Source organism: Parasteatoda tepidariorum, chromosome 6 (genome assembly GCF_043381705.1).
Source record: "Parasteatoda tepidariorum isolate YZ-2023 chromosome 6, CAS_Ptep_4.0, whole genome shotgun sequence".
NCBI lineage: Eukaryota > Metazoa > Arthropoda > Arachnida > Araneae > Theridiidae > Parasteatoda > Parasteatoda tepidariorum.
In genome coordinates, this window is record NC_092209.1 from 19,004,452 (window position 1) to 19,019,559 (window position 15,108).

At 27.8% G+C, this 15,108-nt stretch overlaps 1 protein-coding gene across 1 annotated transcript in view; it reads left to right on the forward strand.

The window, feature by feature from the left end:
- LOC107449653 (uncharacterized) overlaps positions 1 to 15,108 on the forward strand; it is a 202,462-nt gene that overhangs the window by 79,827 nt on the left and 107,527 nt on the right. The window lies entirely within an intron of this gene.

Consider the following 15,108-nt stretch of genomic DNA (forward strand, 5'->3'; position numbering starts at 1 on the left):
TTAAGAAAAACAATAAGTTTCATTTATTGCGCATAAGCTGCAAGTAAACAGAACTCATTAGATAAGTTCAAAAGGAAGATAAAACAAAGAAAAATTATTGACATATGAAAGAAAGAAAAAGGGGGGGGGAGGGAAACAATTAAAAAAAATAACAAACAACTGTTTAAAAAAAAATGAAAAAAGAATGAAATTTTATTTTAAAAAACCGGAAAAAAAATCTTTTCATCAGCCATGGTCAACTTTTTTTAAATTATCCAGTATAATATTACCTTGCGCACATCCATTTAATCCTTGCCCATCCTTGGTTACTAACAAATCAATGCACAGAATAGCAAATCACTTCAGCAGTGCAGTAAGAACGGCACTTTAAAACCCTCTGGTTACACTCAATTTGCGCTTTTGTTTTCATATTTTGTAATCTGGCAATCTTGTTGCGAAAACATTTTTAAATTATTCTTGAAAAATTTCCCGTCCATGTAAGTATATATATATATATATAACTCGTGTTTTTTCATTTTTTCTGTGGTTATAATAATAAAATATTAGAATGCACTCCTTTTTGTGTATATAGTCGTGTGAGCTGATGAAGAGATTATGTCTTTTCATTATTTTGCTCCCCGGATTTTCAATATTTTTTAAATAAATTTTATTTTAAATATTTTAAAAAATATTTTATTTTAACAATTTTTCTACTTTTCTTTTCATTAATCTTTATTATATTATTTTCCATGTTTTCTCTATATCTTTAACTTATTTTATGAATTCTACATACCTTCAGCTCATGAGCAGTAAATAAAACTTATTATTGTTTTTCTTAATTTTCTACGCTTTTCTCTCTTTTCTTAAGAAATAATCAATATTAAATAATTATTTTCTTCTTTGCGCGTGATTGAGTATATATAGTTTCAAAGTTGTGTTTTTTCCTTGCTTCATTACAATAACAATCATTAAATGAAAAAATAGGAAATTGACATCCTTAATAATATACGGATTATGGGTTACGATTTCCTTACTGTAACGCTGGGGAGAATTTCGTGGTTTTCCTCTTCATGAAACTCAAATGCGGGTTGGCTCAGTAAAAAAGTCCTCCACGAAGGCTAGATTATCCCTATGAACAATCCAGGAGTTTCTTTGTCGTCTGGGTTTGCTTGAAAATTAAAAGGGTAATGAGTTGAGCATTGATAGTCAGAGACGAATCAGAATTTTAACACCGATTATAAAATGAAATATAAAAAACAAAGCATTTTAATTTTTTGTTTATAAAATGAAATATTACAAACAAAGCATTTAAAAAACAAAGCATTTTACTAGTCGCAAATGAATTAACGTTTATAAGCTGACATAATAGCTATGTTACTCTATAAAATATATTTAAGTCTATAGCACTATATTTCTTATAAATTATGCTGATATATATTGAAGTATTCATGAATAACAGAAATGAATTCTATTTCGTGTCACTTAGATATATTTTTGAAATCACTTATACTAAAAAAAATGAGTCTAATAATAAAACTAATAAATCACCATTACTAAAATCCACGTGATTACATTCGTCATTACGAAATCGAAAATATACACAGAGATCCATTACATTTCATATGTTTTCTCGTCTGAAAATCATTCATATCGTTTGCAAATAGGAGGCGCTTTGACAAGAAAATACCATGTTGCCAGATACTCTAACCACGAAATTGGATTTTCAATTTCCTCTCGCACACATTCATAAAGTAAATCTGAGTGTTTGACTTAAATAAAAGTGATAAATACCTCGCTAGGTTCGTGAGTTTTCTTTTTAAGTTTAAGGATATGGCAACGAAATATTTTATGAGATGGAGTCTGAACGCTGGTCTAATTTAGTTTTATTGTCAATAAAAATAGTACGGCAATGTTTCAAACTTCAAAATACATGCAGCAAATACTTATTTTAAAATAATCCTGGTTTCTTTTTTTTTTTAAATAAGCAAATTTACGAGGCTATTTCGGTTTAACCTGTCAATAAGAATTATTTCTTAATCTCGTAATGAAATGAATAATGGTTCTTCTTTCCCTTAAATTCGTTTTCGCGTTCATATTCGCTCTAAAATTTTTATATGTAGAGTGATTATATTTGTAATTGTTACTTATTAACAATGTATCTGTAATTTATAACTGTTCAGAATTCCTTATCAACTTTGAACCTAATCCTTTTATAATAATACAGTATTTCTTAGCAACATTAAACCTAATGAATTGCGTATAGCATTATCTTTATCAAGATTTAACCTAGTGTATTTATGAGAGTATAATATTTTTTGCCAACATTAAACCTATTGTAGCTAAAAATAAAGAATATGCTTATCAACTTTAAAATAACTGTTTTTTAAATATTAGTGTATTTTCTCTTAGCATGAAACCAACATTAAGGTAAGTAATCGTATTATCGTAAAAGTATTATTATAATAGTATTAAGCCAACGTAATAGTAATATCAAACCTCAATCCTTATTATCATTAAAACTACTCTATTTATAGTAATAGGAGTTTTTTATTTCTTCAAATAATAGGGTAATAAAGTAATAAAGTATTTTAAAATTATTGCTTCTTAATCTTTCTACTGCAATTTTTTTAAATCATATTTTTTATATGTTTACTCGTTTATTCTTATCCACATTCCAGAAAATCTCCTTAAAACACCACCTGCCATTCGGACAAATGTTTAAAAAAAACACAGCTATTTAAATTAACGTTCAAGTAGATGCATTACATAACTGTATTCACTCTTTCAATTATAAAGTCAGTACATTCAGTCCTAAAACCGGATAAATTTCCTATAAAGTTGAACCATTTTGTCAACTTGAGAATTAATATCATGTTATTTTGTATATTCAGGATTAAATATCATGGATATTTAGCTCAACCTAAAACCTAACTTAGCTTGCAGAGAAATGTTCACAAAAATATCCGATGGATGCTCCTCGTGGGGTATTGGTGCCATGTTATATGCTGAAAAACTATACAATTAAATGGTTCAACATGCCTCGATTAGCATATCTATCTGATGTGGTTTATATGATAAGGTGTATATGATGTTAGCATGAAAGATATTTCAGGTAAAAAGTAAAGGAAAAAATCGAGCCTGACTTTCTCAGACTTTTAATACTTTGAAGCAGATAGAACACCGGTATTCCTTTTATATATTATTTTCTGACGCTCTAACTACAAGCAGAAATGTTTTTAATTATAAAAAATAGTTTAATAGTTCCTAAAAAAATCTGTTATATTATTGACTGTACAATTATATTAAAATATAAAATACAAGAAAAATTAGTTGGAAAAAAAATTTTTTCATTCATGTACCAAAAACTATCAATAATGGATTTTGAAATTGAAAGAAATTTCATTGATGAATAACTGTTTCTTTTAGATCTAAATAATTGCAAATATGAGCCAATAAGAAAAAAATTATTATTTGGAAGTGAGCAGATTTTACCTTTAACTCAGTAAAATTCAGCGGTCTTTCATATTGAATTTCTTAACCATTAATTATTAAAATACTAAACATAAAATTTGTATCTTACTTTGTTTTAAATTAATACAAAATAAAGAAAAAGTATGAAAAATATATTTAATAAAATTTCTGCATCAAAGGGTTAAGAAACATTTTACGTTGCTGAGATCAATGACAATTGTTTAGAAATTAAATTATGGTAATTATCATATGTTTTAATTAATAATTTAAAAAAATTTCAAGTTTCAGATTTTGCGTTAATTGAAAAATAACTCATTTGTAAGTTCTAGAACTAAATATGTATAATGTGTCAATATATTCCTATAACCAAATTATCCAGTTATAGCTAAAACAAGACAAAAAAACATTATGTTATAATTCAGCGACTAGTATTTAATAGGACACTAAATATGCACGTTAAGTTTCCGACAAGCTCGGGACAGCCTGGTTGGTTAGACGTTGAGCTCGTGTTCGTGAGATCGTCAATTCGAATACCACCAGCGAAAAATCCCTGTTTATTAAATGGTGACTAGTGCATGTTAAATCTGTTGGGGTCACAAAGCCCTTCAAGTTCCCATAACAAACCAATACTGCTGAGAGAGCCGTGATGGCTCAGGGGATAGAGCGTTCGCCTTCCAATGCAGCGAATCGGGTTCGAATCCCAGTCGATACGAATTCCACATCCGGCTTGCACCGACCACAGTGCTGACTTGAAATATCCTCAGTGGTAGACGGATCATGGATTACAATACCTCCCACGGTTAGCCATCAGGCTAACCGTGGGAGGTTCTCGTGATCTTCCTCTCCATGCAACGCAAATGCGGGTTAGCTCTATCAAAAAGTCCTCCACGAAGGCAAATTTCTCCCAATGATCAATCCAGGAGTTCCCCTGTCTTCTGGATTGGATTCAAAATCACAAGGTCACGGAGTTGAACATTAGTAGTCGTAAACCCATATAATTGGGTCGGCTGTTCAACGACGGTTATAAAATAAAATAAAATACTGCTGAGAGCACTGAATTGGAGATGGATCGTTCTCTGGTTCAGGTCAAAATTGCGATCTGTGGAAGAATGAATGGAGTATGATTGGGTCCTACCTGTAAAAAGAGGTGTGACGTGTGTGCGACTGAACTCGTATCCTTGATCATAGTTATCGCCATTGAAAAAACAAGAAACGCATCTTCTGCCATAACAATTCGCTTGATTTCAAGATGGCTTCCTGGTATTGGCAAAGTTGCATAAATAACAACAACAAGTTTCATGTTCTCAACAAGTTTCTTGTTTTATGTACTATTTTTAAAAAAAAATTTGTTCAAACATGTAAATATACATAAACTACATGTGTTTTTATTCACTGTGTGACCGATAAAATCAGTTGCAGTAACAGATCTAATTAACACAGTTCTTTTAAGAAAACTATAAATTCTGAAATATGAAACTAAATTCACAAATTGTGAAACAAGAGATAAAAAAATAATAACTCAAAACGTGAATAAAAAAGTTTTAAAATTAGAGAAAATGAAATTAAGGCACAAGCAGATTTGATATTGCAGAATCAATTTACAACAACGTAATGCTAGGTATTAAATCGATTTCTTTACAGAAAAATAAACTAATCTCTTCTTTTATATCTAATAAAAAAGTTCTCATAAATGTCTCTAAAAAAAGAGCATTATTTCTCTATCGTAAAGTATTTTTTTGAACTAAAATGTTAGTTCTACACCATTGATTTAGAGTATTGCTTACTAACCTCTTTGTGATTTTATTTAGTAAAAACAAACCTTCAACCATTTTCAATTCTACATATTTTGTACACAAAGAATATTGTACTCAAATTTTGAATTAAATGCTTATTAAATTATTCTACTCTAAAAAGAATCCATTCTTTGAAATTGTTTATTGTACCTTTAAAACGTTTCTTTAAAAGATTATACTTTGAAGAACAATCATTATTTAGGACACAATGAACTGTTAATCTCAATTTTATAATTATTTATAAATTAAAAACTTTTTTGGTAAAAAAATAGGGAAGGGAAATTATGGGAAACTCCAACGTCAATTTTTGGAAGGAGTAAAAATTTGTTTTATATTTTGATAATATGAAAATTTCGAACATTATCTTAAAATTTTTAGTTAAAATTCCTGTAAATTCGAAATATGAAGTTATTTCTCAAGTATGCGAGATACTACAGATAATGCTTTAAATTGACACTATTACCATTTTAAAGTATCATATTAAATGTTTCGCTTAAATATCGTAGAAATATACAGCGTTTCTAACATTTGCGTAAGCAGGAAAGATGTAAGCTATATCATAATTAAGTAAAAGTGTTTCCTAATTAGAATTTTATCAAACTCGCCGACATGATGACATCTTTAAAGTTTCAATTTACTTACGAAATGAATGTGCATGCATTATAGCTTTTATAAAATTATTTTGATTACCATCATAATGTTTGTTTTCCCATATGATAAACCTAGATCTTCTTACAACTTAAATTTAGGTCAAACTCAATATGTTTAAAAAAAACTTCATTGAAAATATTGAATTCATATTCAACAAACTACAGGTGAAACTACTTATACAAACTACATAAGAAACTAAAACATTTATACTAACACAATTCGTAATTATACAATTCACAGTTATACCACTCACAATTATACAATTCACAATTATACTATTCTCAATTATACCACTCACAATTTTACAATTCACAACTATACCATTCACAAATATACCATTCACAATTATACCATTCACAATTGTACAATTCACAATCATACCTTTCACAATTATACCATTCACAATTACACCATTCACAATTATACAATTCACAATTATACCATTCACAATTATACAATTCTCAATTATACCATTCACAATTATACTATTCTCAATTATACCACTCACAATTTTACAATTCACAACTATACCATTCTCAATTATACCATTCACAATTATACCATTCACAATTATACCATTCACAATTATACAATTCACAATCATACCTGTCACAATAATACCATTCACAATTATACCATTCACAATTATACAATTCACAATTATACCATTCACAATTATGCCATTCACAATTATACAATTTACAATTATACAGTGTTATGTAAACGCAAACAGTTAGGAAGGTTGCATCTTATGTAATTTTCAAACATTACATAAGATACACGTTTGCCTGAGGAGAATATATTATAAATTAAAAAAATTATTCGATTTCGTTATAAATATTTTAAATGTTAATTTTAGTACTTATTGATTATAATGTATTAAGATCATAATTTTCTATAAAGCTCTATATAGATCTGATCATTTTGGTACTAGATATATAAATTATCCTGACCCGGAGAAACATATTCCGGGAAATCCCATACTTGTATAATAAATACATATTTGGTAAAAGAATCCACTATTCAACTAATTAAACCAAAATATACGGTATTTAAACCATTCATATGGAAAATTTACCTTTCGCTGTTGTTGCAGTTGATCGAATTTACGGATTTGAAAACGCTACCACTACGCTTCCATTCCAGGGTGTTGGTACAGCCCTGATATGGTTATTTTATTTACTCTTATATAGTAAGAGTAAATATCTCTTACTACATAATAGTAGTAGCAAGGAGGCTTTAGAACCCTTGTTTTATATTTTACCTTATACGTTTTAAATCTCTTTATACACATTAGTACATAGTTTTAATTTAGTATAAATTAAATAGTATAAATTTCAACTTCTCTTTCAGTTGTTCGATTGTTCCAGCTTTTTGTGCATTTAACAGCCTCTATCATTTTTTATATATTTTTTCTTTAAATTTACTCGATTATTTTGTATTTTAACTATTAACTATGCTATTTAGTTTATTCTACTCTGATAACCTCATAATATGTGCACCGATTTGTATCATTATAACCTAAACTGTTGTCATTGCCCTTCCAAATTATTAGGGACACTTAAAATTTCTAAAAAATTGTCATTTTTTAAAATGTCATAACTTTTTCAAAAATGAATCAATTTTCATAAAAATTTCAGGATATCATTTTTAGGTCTTCTACTTTCACCTAAAAATTACTAGTTTATTTTATCTCAATTTTTTGCAAAAAATTGCACATTTGAACAAAGCAATTTTTTTTTAAAAAAAATGTCAAATCTGACAAGTTGCTACTTTGTAACAAAATTTTTTGCATAAAAATTATTATTTACACATTAAAATACAAGACATTAACTTTAAAACTGGGTAAAGTAAATAACTTTACGATTTTTTTTGACCGAGATATGAGATTTTGAAAATTGTTTGTCATTTATAGTGAAAACGAAATTATTGTGAATTCGAAAATTATTTAGTATTATTTTTTTGCAATTTTCTTATTCGGATTAATTAAGTTATTTATTTAAAACATTATTACAAACAAGAACATTATTTGTAAATTTGCGATAGCTATTTTAAAAAACGCCTCAAGAAATTTTTAAGAAATTTAACTTTATTTTGCCACTTAATTTTTATACAAAAGTTAAACTCTTCTCAACTGTGATAAATATAAACTTATGCGAACCTTACGTAACAAATAAATAATTAATAGTTAACAAATTTTCAGCAGAAAGTAGTCAATAGGTTGATGTCTTTAAGCTAAAGAATAAATGCTAAATAATTTTCGAATTCACAATAATTTCGTTTTCACTATAAATGACAAAAATTTTTCAAAATCTCATATCTCAGCCGAAAAAAATCGTAAAGTCATTTACTTTAGCGCGTTTTAAAGTTAATTACTTTTACTTTAATGCGTAAACAATAATTTTTATGCAAAAATTTTTGTTACAAGATAGCAACTTGTCAGACTTGAAATTTTTTTTCTAAAAAAAATTGCTTTGTTCAAATGTGCAAATTTTTGCAAAAAATTGAGATAAATTAAATTAGTAATTTTTAGGTGAAAGTAGAAGACCTGAACATGATATCCTGAAATTTTTATGAAAATTGATTCATTTTTGAAAAAGTTATGACACTTTGAGAAATGACAATTTTTTAGAAATTTTAAGTGTCCCTAATAATTTGGAAGGGTACTGTAATTACATTTGAGAAAAAAGGAATGGAATTTTTTTTTCCCTTTCTTTTATTGGTTTATCAATTTTTGAAGGTGCTTTTCAGATTTTTTTTCTTAAAGAAAAATATTTTTTTTATTAAAGTTCGGTTTTCAAATTTACAACGAATGTTTTTCTGAGAATGAATATGCCTTTCTTAATGGATTGTCATTCAAATAATAAGATCCCTCAAAAACAAAAATGATTTCACATAGTCAAATTGGAAAATTTGACTCCTATAGTTTAGTCAGAAGAAAGCAGCTCAGTCCAGATTATGTTAATTTTTTTACTGTTTTATATATGGTACATGGTCAAATGATTTTACATAGTCAATCTACCGAATGGATAATACAATTCTTAAAAATACTTTTACTTAACTATAAAATTTACTTACTTAAAAAAAAGGGCAACATGTCGATAGATATATGATAAATGTTCTATAGTTTAGTCAGAAGAAAGCAGCTCAATCCAGATTATGTTAATTTCTTTACTGTTTTATATGGTACGTANATTATTTACACATTAAAGTACAAGTCATTAACTTTAAAACGGGCTAAAGTAAATGACTTTAAGATTTTTTTTTTACCGAGATATGAGATTTTGAAAATTTTTGGCATTTATAGTGAAAACAAAATTATTGTGAATTCGAAAATTATTTAGTATTATTTTTTTGCAATTTTCTTATTCGGATTAATTAAGTTATTTATTCAAAACATTATTACAAACAAGAACATTATTTGTAAATTTGCAATAACAATTTTAAAAAACGACTCAAGAAATTTAACTTTATTTTGCCACTTAATTTTTATACAAAAGTTAAACTCTTCTCAACTGTGATAAATATGAACTTATGCGAACCTTACGTTACAAATAAATAATTAATAGTTAGCAAATTTTCAGCAGAAAATAGTCAATAGGTTGATGTCTTTAAGCTGAAGAATAAATACTAAATAATTTTCGAATTCACAATAATTTCGTTTTCACTATAAATGACCAAAAAAATTTCACAATCTCATATCTCGGCCGAAAGAAATCTTAAAGTCATTTACTTTAGCCCGTTTTAAAGTTAATGACTTGTACTTTAATGTGTAAATAATAATTTTTATGCAAAAATTTTTGTTACAAGGTAGCAACTTGTCAGACTTGACATTTTTTTTCTAAAAATAATTGCTTTGTTCAAATGTGCAAATTTTTGTAAAAAAATTGAGATAAATTAAATTAGTAATTTTTTGGTGAAAGTAGAAGACCTGAACATGGTATTCTGAAATTTTAATGAAAATTGATTCATTTTTGATAAAGTTATGACACTTTGAGAAATGACAATTTTTTAGAAATTTTAAGTGTCCCTAATAATTTGGAAGGGTACTGTACTTTTCACTTTTATTAATTTTGTAAATTATGAAACTTTAAATAATTGTCACGGCGGGGCTTCGCCAAGCCTCTCGACCGCCTTGCCGGTGACGAACCTACGTCTCTTCTCCTGAGGGGCAGATCTGTGGCTGTGACGTGTCGGAAAATTTTCACATATACCCTTATTATAGGATGTTATATCGAGTTAACAAAACTCCTTACTCTTACGTTGTATTTATTTATTGAAAGTTAAGCTTGGTTCAGCCTTGTCCAGGCATTTGTACATTTAAAAATGCATATTTTTTAATAATTTTAAATGTTGGTACATGTTAACTTATAGCTTACAAAGGAAAAAAGAACAAATAACCAACTAGAAACAAAGTTATTAACAGAATTTATCAAAATGAACATTTTTGCGTGATCTCAAACTATGCTAACATTATAAAAATTACCGACTTTTGCTTAAAATTTCCTGATAATGCAGCATTTACTGGAAAACAATACTGGTTATGAAAACCATATTTTATTGTTAATTTTAACTAAGAGTGATTATCATTGGTAAAAATTTAATTTTTTTGGTGTTCCCATACAGCCAGAAAGACGGGAAATATGACCATATTCTGGTAGTTTTTACCATGTTTTTCTCAGAGTATATTTCAATTTTATGCGTATTAAAATAATATTTTTATTCGCATTTTGAAGATGCAACTTTCAAATTAAAATAAATTTGAATGTTATTTTTAGAAATTTATTTCTTAAAATGAAATAAAACCTATATTTTAAAAGCTGTAAATAAATCTCTAACTTATAAAAAGAACGTGAATTGACAGAACAAAAAATAACAAAAACGTTGCCTGCTTTGGAATATAAATGAAGAGGAATTCTGGGATGGGTATTAAGAGATAAAAGAGAATAAAAAGAACATAAATATTAAATGCCTTCTCTTTCCACGAGTCAGAATTGAATAATGTCGAATATAATACAAGCACCACTATCATTCTTTAAGATACTATTTCCAGTATCTTGTAGAAAACTCACATTTAATAATAGAAGCTTTGAAAAGGGAAACGAAACTTCATTTCTTTTTTATGTTGTGTTGTACAAACAGTGGATCTACAAATATACATGGAGGATTTACTATTTAAATTATATGCGTGCTTTTCTAGCTCAGGTGAATAGAAGCGCTGTTATTTCAGGTTATAATGTTGAAATGCATCAATGTGAAACCCTAAGAGTGATACTTAATGTAATTATAATAAGAAAATATAAAAGATAAAAGCATTAAAGAAATTACAAAAAAATTACTTTTTAAATATTTCAATCAATTTAATTACAATATTTTCGACAAAATGCTTTTATAAGAAGTGTTTGCGTGTGTTCTATAAACTAAACTATTCTTTGTCGAAATATTAAATTAAATATATGAAAAATGCGCAATTAGGAAGAACATATCAATATAATTGAAAGAAAAATTATTTTAAATGAATAAAGTGAAAATTAGACAAAGAGGACGCTATTTTTAAAATAGCAGAAATTAGTTATTTCATTCACTTACTTTCATGAAATGTATAACTTTATTTTAACTAATAAATACAAAAACTATTTTAAGTCAATAAGTTACACCCACACACACACAAATATGTATATTTATATATACAGCTATACTTCACAATTCAAAATTTTTTCGACTATTTTTAAATAAAATAGTGAAAATGAGGAATATTTATTAAAAGCTGTTTTTTGCATAGGATTATTTTTTAGCAAACGAATTGTGCAAATACTTTTCAATTCGGTTTAAAAGTTCTCGAGTTGTGGCGAAATACGCAAAAAATAAAATTAGCATTAAGGCCTTCAAACTTTGAACCGCTATCCTAATCAGACAATAGTGACCACATTTCCCAGATGGCGATTACCCGTCACAATTTGGAGGAAAAAATTCCGAATCCTCAAAAAAAGGCATGTTTATTCAGCATAAGTATGTTTTTGCGTCTGATAGCGTGACTTAATATAAATATCGTCTGCACTAACTAATTATCATATTTGAGCTCAAGTGAGCTGGCCATTAAGATTGAGATTGTGTCTCTCAAACCATTAAGATTGAGAAACACAAAATTTTCTAGACAGTTCAAAATATTTCGTTTCATATTGCATTTATGCTATTTGAAAAATTATTACGATCATAATTTTCTTTACTCTAGTTTATTTATTTCTGCCTTATAATAAATTTTGCTAAACAAAAAAAAAAATAAAACATCGACAATAATAAAATGAGTTATTTATTCGTCTGTAAGTATAAAAGGAATCATGCCCACAAATCGTCCATATAAATAAATATTTTACTCAATATTGAAATAAAGTTTGGAACAAGAAAAATTTGGAGAAATAATAATGGGGATTTACTTAACAAAATGTACTTGTACTACATTTTCGACCAAATATATTTTTTAATTTTATTTTATTTGATTTAAGCTATAAGCACAACTTTAAAGATTTTAACTTTTCACTGATTTTGTTAACTGTTTAATTATTTTACTTTTAAACCTAAACCGCATTTTGCTACGCGCCGGTAAGTTTGGTTACTGCTTTCTTTCATTTCATGCTCTTTTTCAACAAATTTTCTTGCGATATCGATACATATAAAGAATAATTTTTATCTTAGGATAATTTTTCTTTTCTCAGAAATATCGCATTAAATTAAACCAATAGATGCGTCTTGAAGAAGACTATTGGTTTTTTTTTCCACTTAAAGCTTTCTCTTTATATTATTTTATTTTATTTTATTATTTGTGTTTATGTATATATATATAATATATGTATATATGTATTTATATACAAGGTCTGGCTATTAATTTCCAGGACTCATGGAATAACTCAGAAGAAAAAAAAGTTAAACACATAGCCATTTAATATTATTCGAAGTAATCCCCATCAGCCGTAATACACGTCTGTGCTCGGCTATACAAATTTCAGAAAGAAGTTTTAAAGTCCTCCTTTGGAATGCTCTTTATTAGTGACGTTACAGTTTTCGTAAAGGCTTCGACTTCCTGAAATCTTGTTCCCTTCAGTTAATTTTTCTGGTTAAGAAACAGGAAAAAGTGTGTGCTAGGTCTGGCGGGTATGGTGGATGCTGCGACTCAACGACACCATGCTGAGCTGAGAATCGCCTCACAGCAAACGCAATGTGTGGACGCGTCCTTTTTCAATTGCTTCCGGCTTGCGTACGAATTGTGAGCGGATCATTTTCCACGCTTTCGCGTTCGAAAGCATTTTAAACCATTCAAAAGTTCTTGAGCGATATAATGCTTCCTTGCCGTAAACTTGTTTTAACAATTTGTAGGTTTCTGCAGCTGTCTTGCCCAATTTGAAGCAAAATTTAATGTTAANTATATACATACAAATGCATTATTAATTTTTTAACACTGCTTACATTCTTACTTAAGACAACCTAGCAAAATGCATGATAACTAGAATGCTGCCAATAGATAGAAAAATACTCAAAATTATGGTGCCTCATAAGGGAAACATGTGTGCTACGGTTAGTGTGAATAGTCGGTTATTATTAATGTTTACCGGTGAATATTAATAATAACTAAGGAAGCCGGTTAAAGTGAATAATTTAAGTGAAGTTACCACATTAATCGGTTATTATTAATAATAACCGATGAAGTTTGGTCAATGTCATTCTTTCGCGTTTTTATTAAGTATATTTCCGTATTGTGATCTGTCACGCCAACTACAATCGCCAAGGCGCCAAATTGATTTCTAATTGGAAAAAATTTTTACAAAATTATGTAGATGTTTGTCCGGGGGTGGCCTTCGAGTTGGTCCCCTTCTGCAAAAAAATTTTTATTTATTTATTTATTTTTATTTTTTTTAAGTTTCTCGTGGGCCTTTACCCGAAAGTTGCCAAGACTTGGCGATTATTTTGCCAATGATCACGATACAGAAATCTCCCCTTTTTATTTCTCACTGTAGCCAAAACAAATGGTTATTATTAAATTTGACTGGTTAGTTTTAATAATAACAGCTGGTTTATCACTTTAACCGTAACACATATACATAGAGGCACACCCATGTCCCAATGCTGTAAAAACCATTTAATCACATTGTCTAATACTTCATTGGTTATTATTAATAATAACTGGTTAAAGTGAATAATTTTCGACATTTCAAACTTTGACCAGTAGAATCGGTTATTATTAATTTTGACCGTTTAGTATTGTTAATAGAGTGATTTATCCCTTTAACCGTAACATATGCATGTAATATTTAATAATATTGTTTAAAATTTAATTCCTATAACAGTTGATAAAAAAGATGCGTGTAAGTTTTCACAAACTTTATTTTGCAGAGATAAAGACACAAAACGAAATTCATTTCTAAGGTGTGTTTCTCAAACACGCTTGTCTGCTTGAAAATGACTATGATAAAATTTAAATATATGAAATTATATGTAAAATTGAATAAATATATTTTAACCTCATTGATATACATTTAAATGCATATACATGCAGTTTCAAATACATTAACTGAGAAAAAATTGAATCCTGCTTTTAACGATTTAATCGTTTGTTTATAAATCTAAATAATTCGTTTTTTTCTGATGATGTGAACTAATCGATACGTTACAAGGAACGGTAGAACAAAGAATAACAAAAAAGTCTGGATAGGTATTAAGAAATAAAAGAGAATGAAAAGAGCATAAATATTAAATGCTTTTCTCTCAAATACTAAGCAAAATTGAATAATGTCGAACATAATACAAATAACACTGTCATTCTTTAAGATTACATATACGAGTATTTCCAGACCTTTGTAGAAAATTCACATTTAATAATAGAAGCTTTAACGAAGGAAGTGAAACTGATTTTCTTTACAGAATGCGCATTTTCTTTTCAGATTTGTGCATGGAGGATTTGCTCTTCAAAATTGTATCGATATGTTTCATGTACAAGTATGAAGCTACTTTTTCTCAATATATTAGGTTAAAACCTATCAACTTAAGACACTAGTATTTGATAGAGCGAAAGTTAATTTATTTATCCAAGGAAAATGCAAAAGATCAAAGGAGTCTGTAAATTATAAAAGAATTGCTTTTAAACATTTATCTTAGTTTCATTACATTAATGTTTTCGACAAATTATTTTTATAAAAATATTTGCTGGTTTCTAACAAAAAAT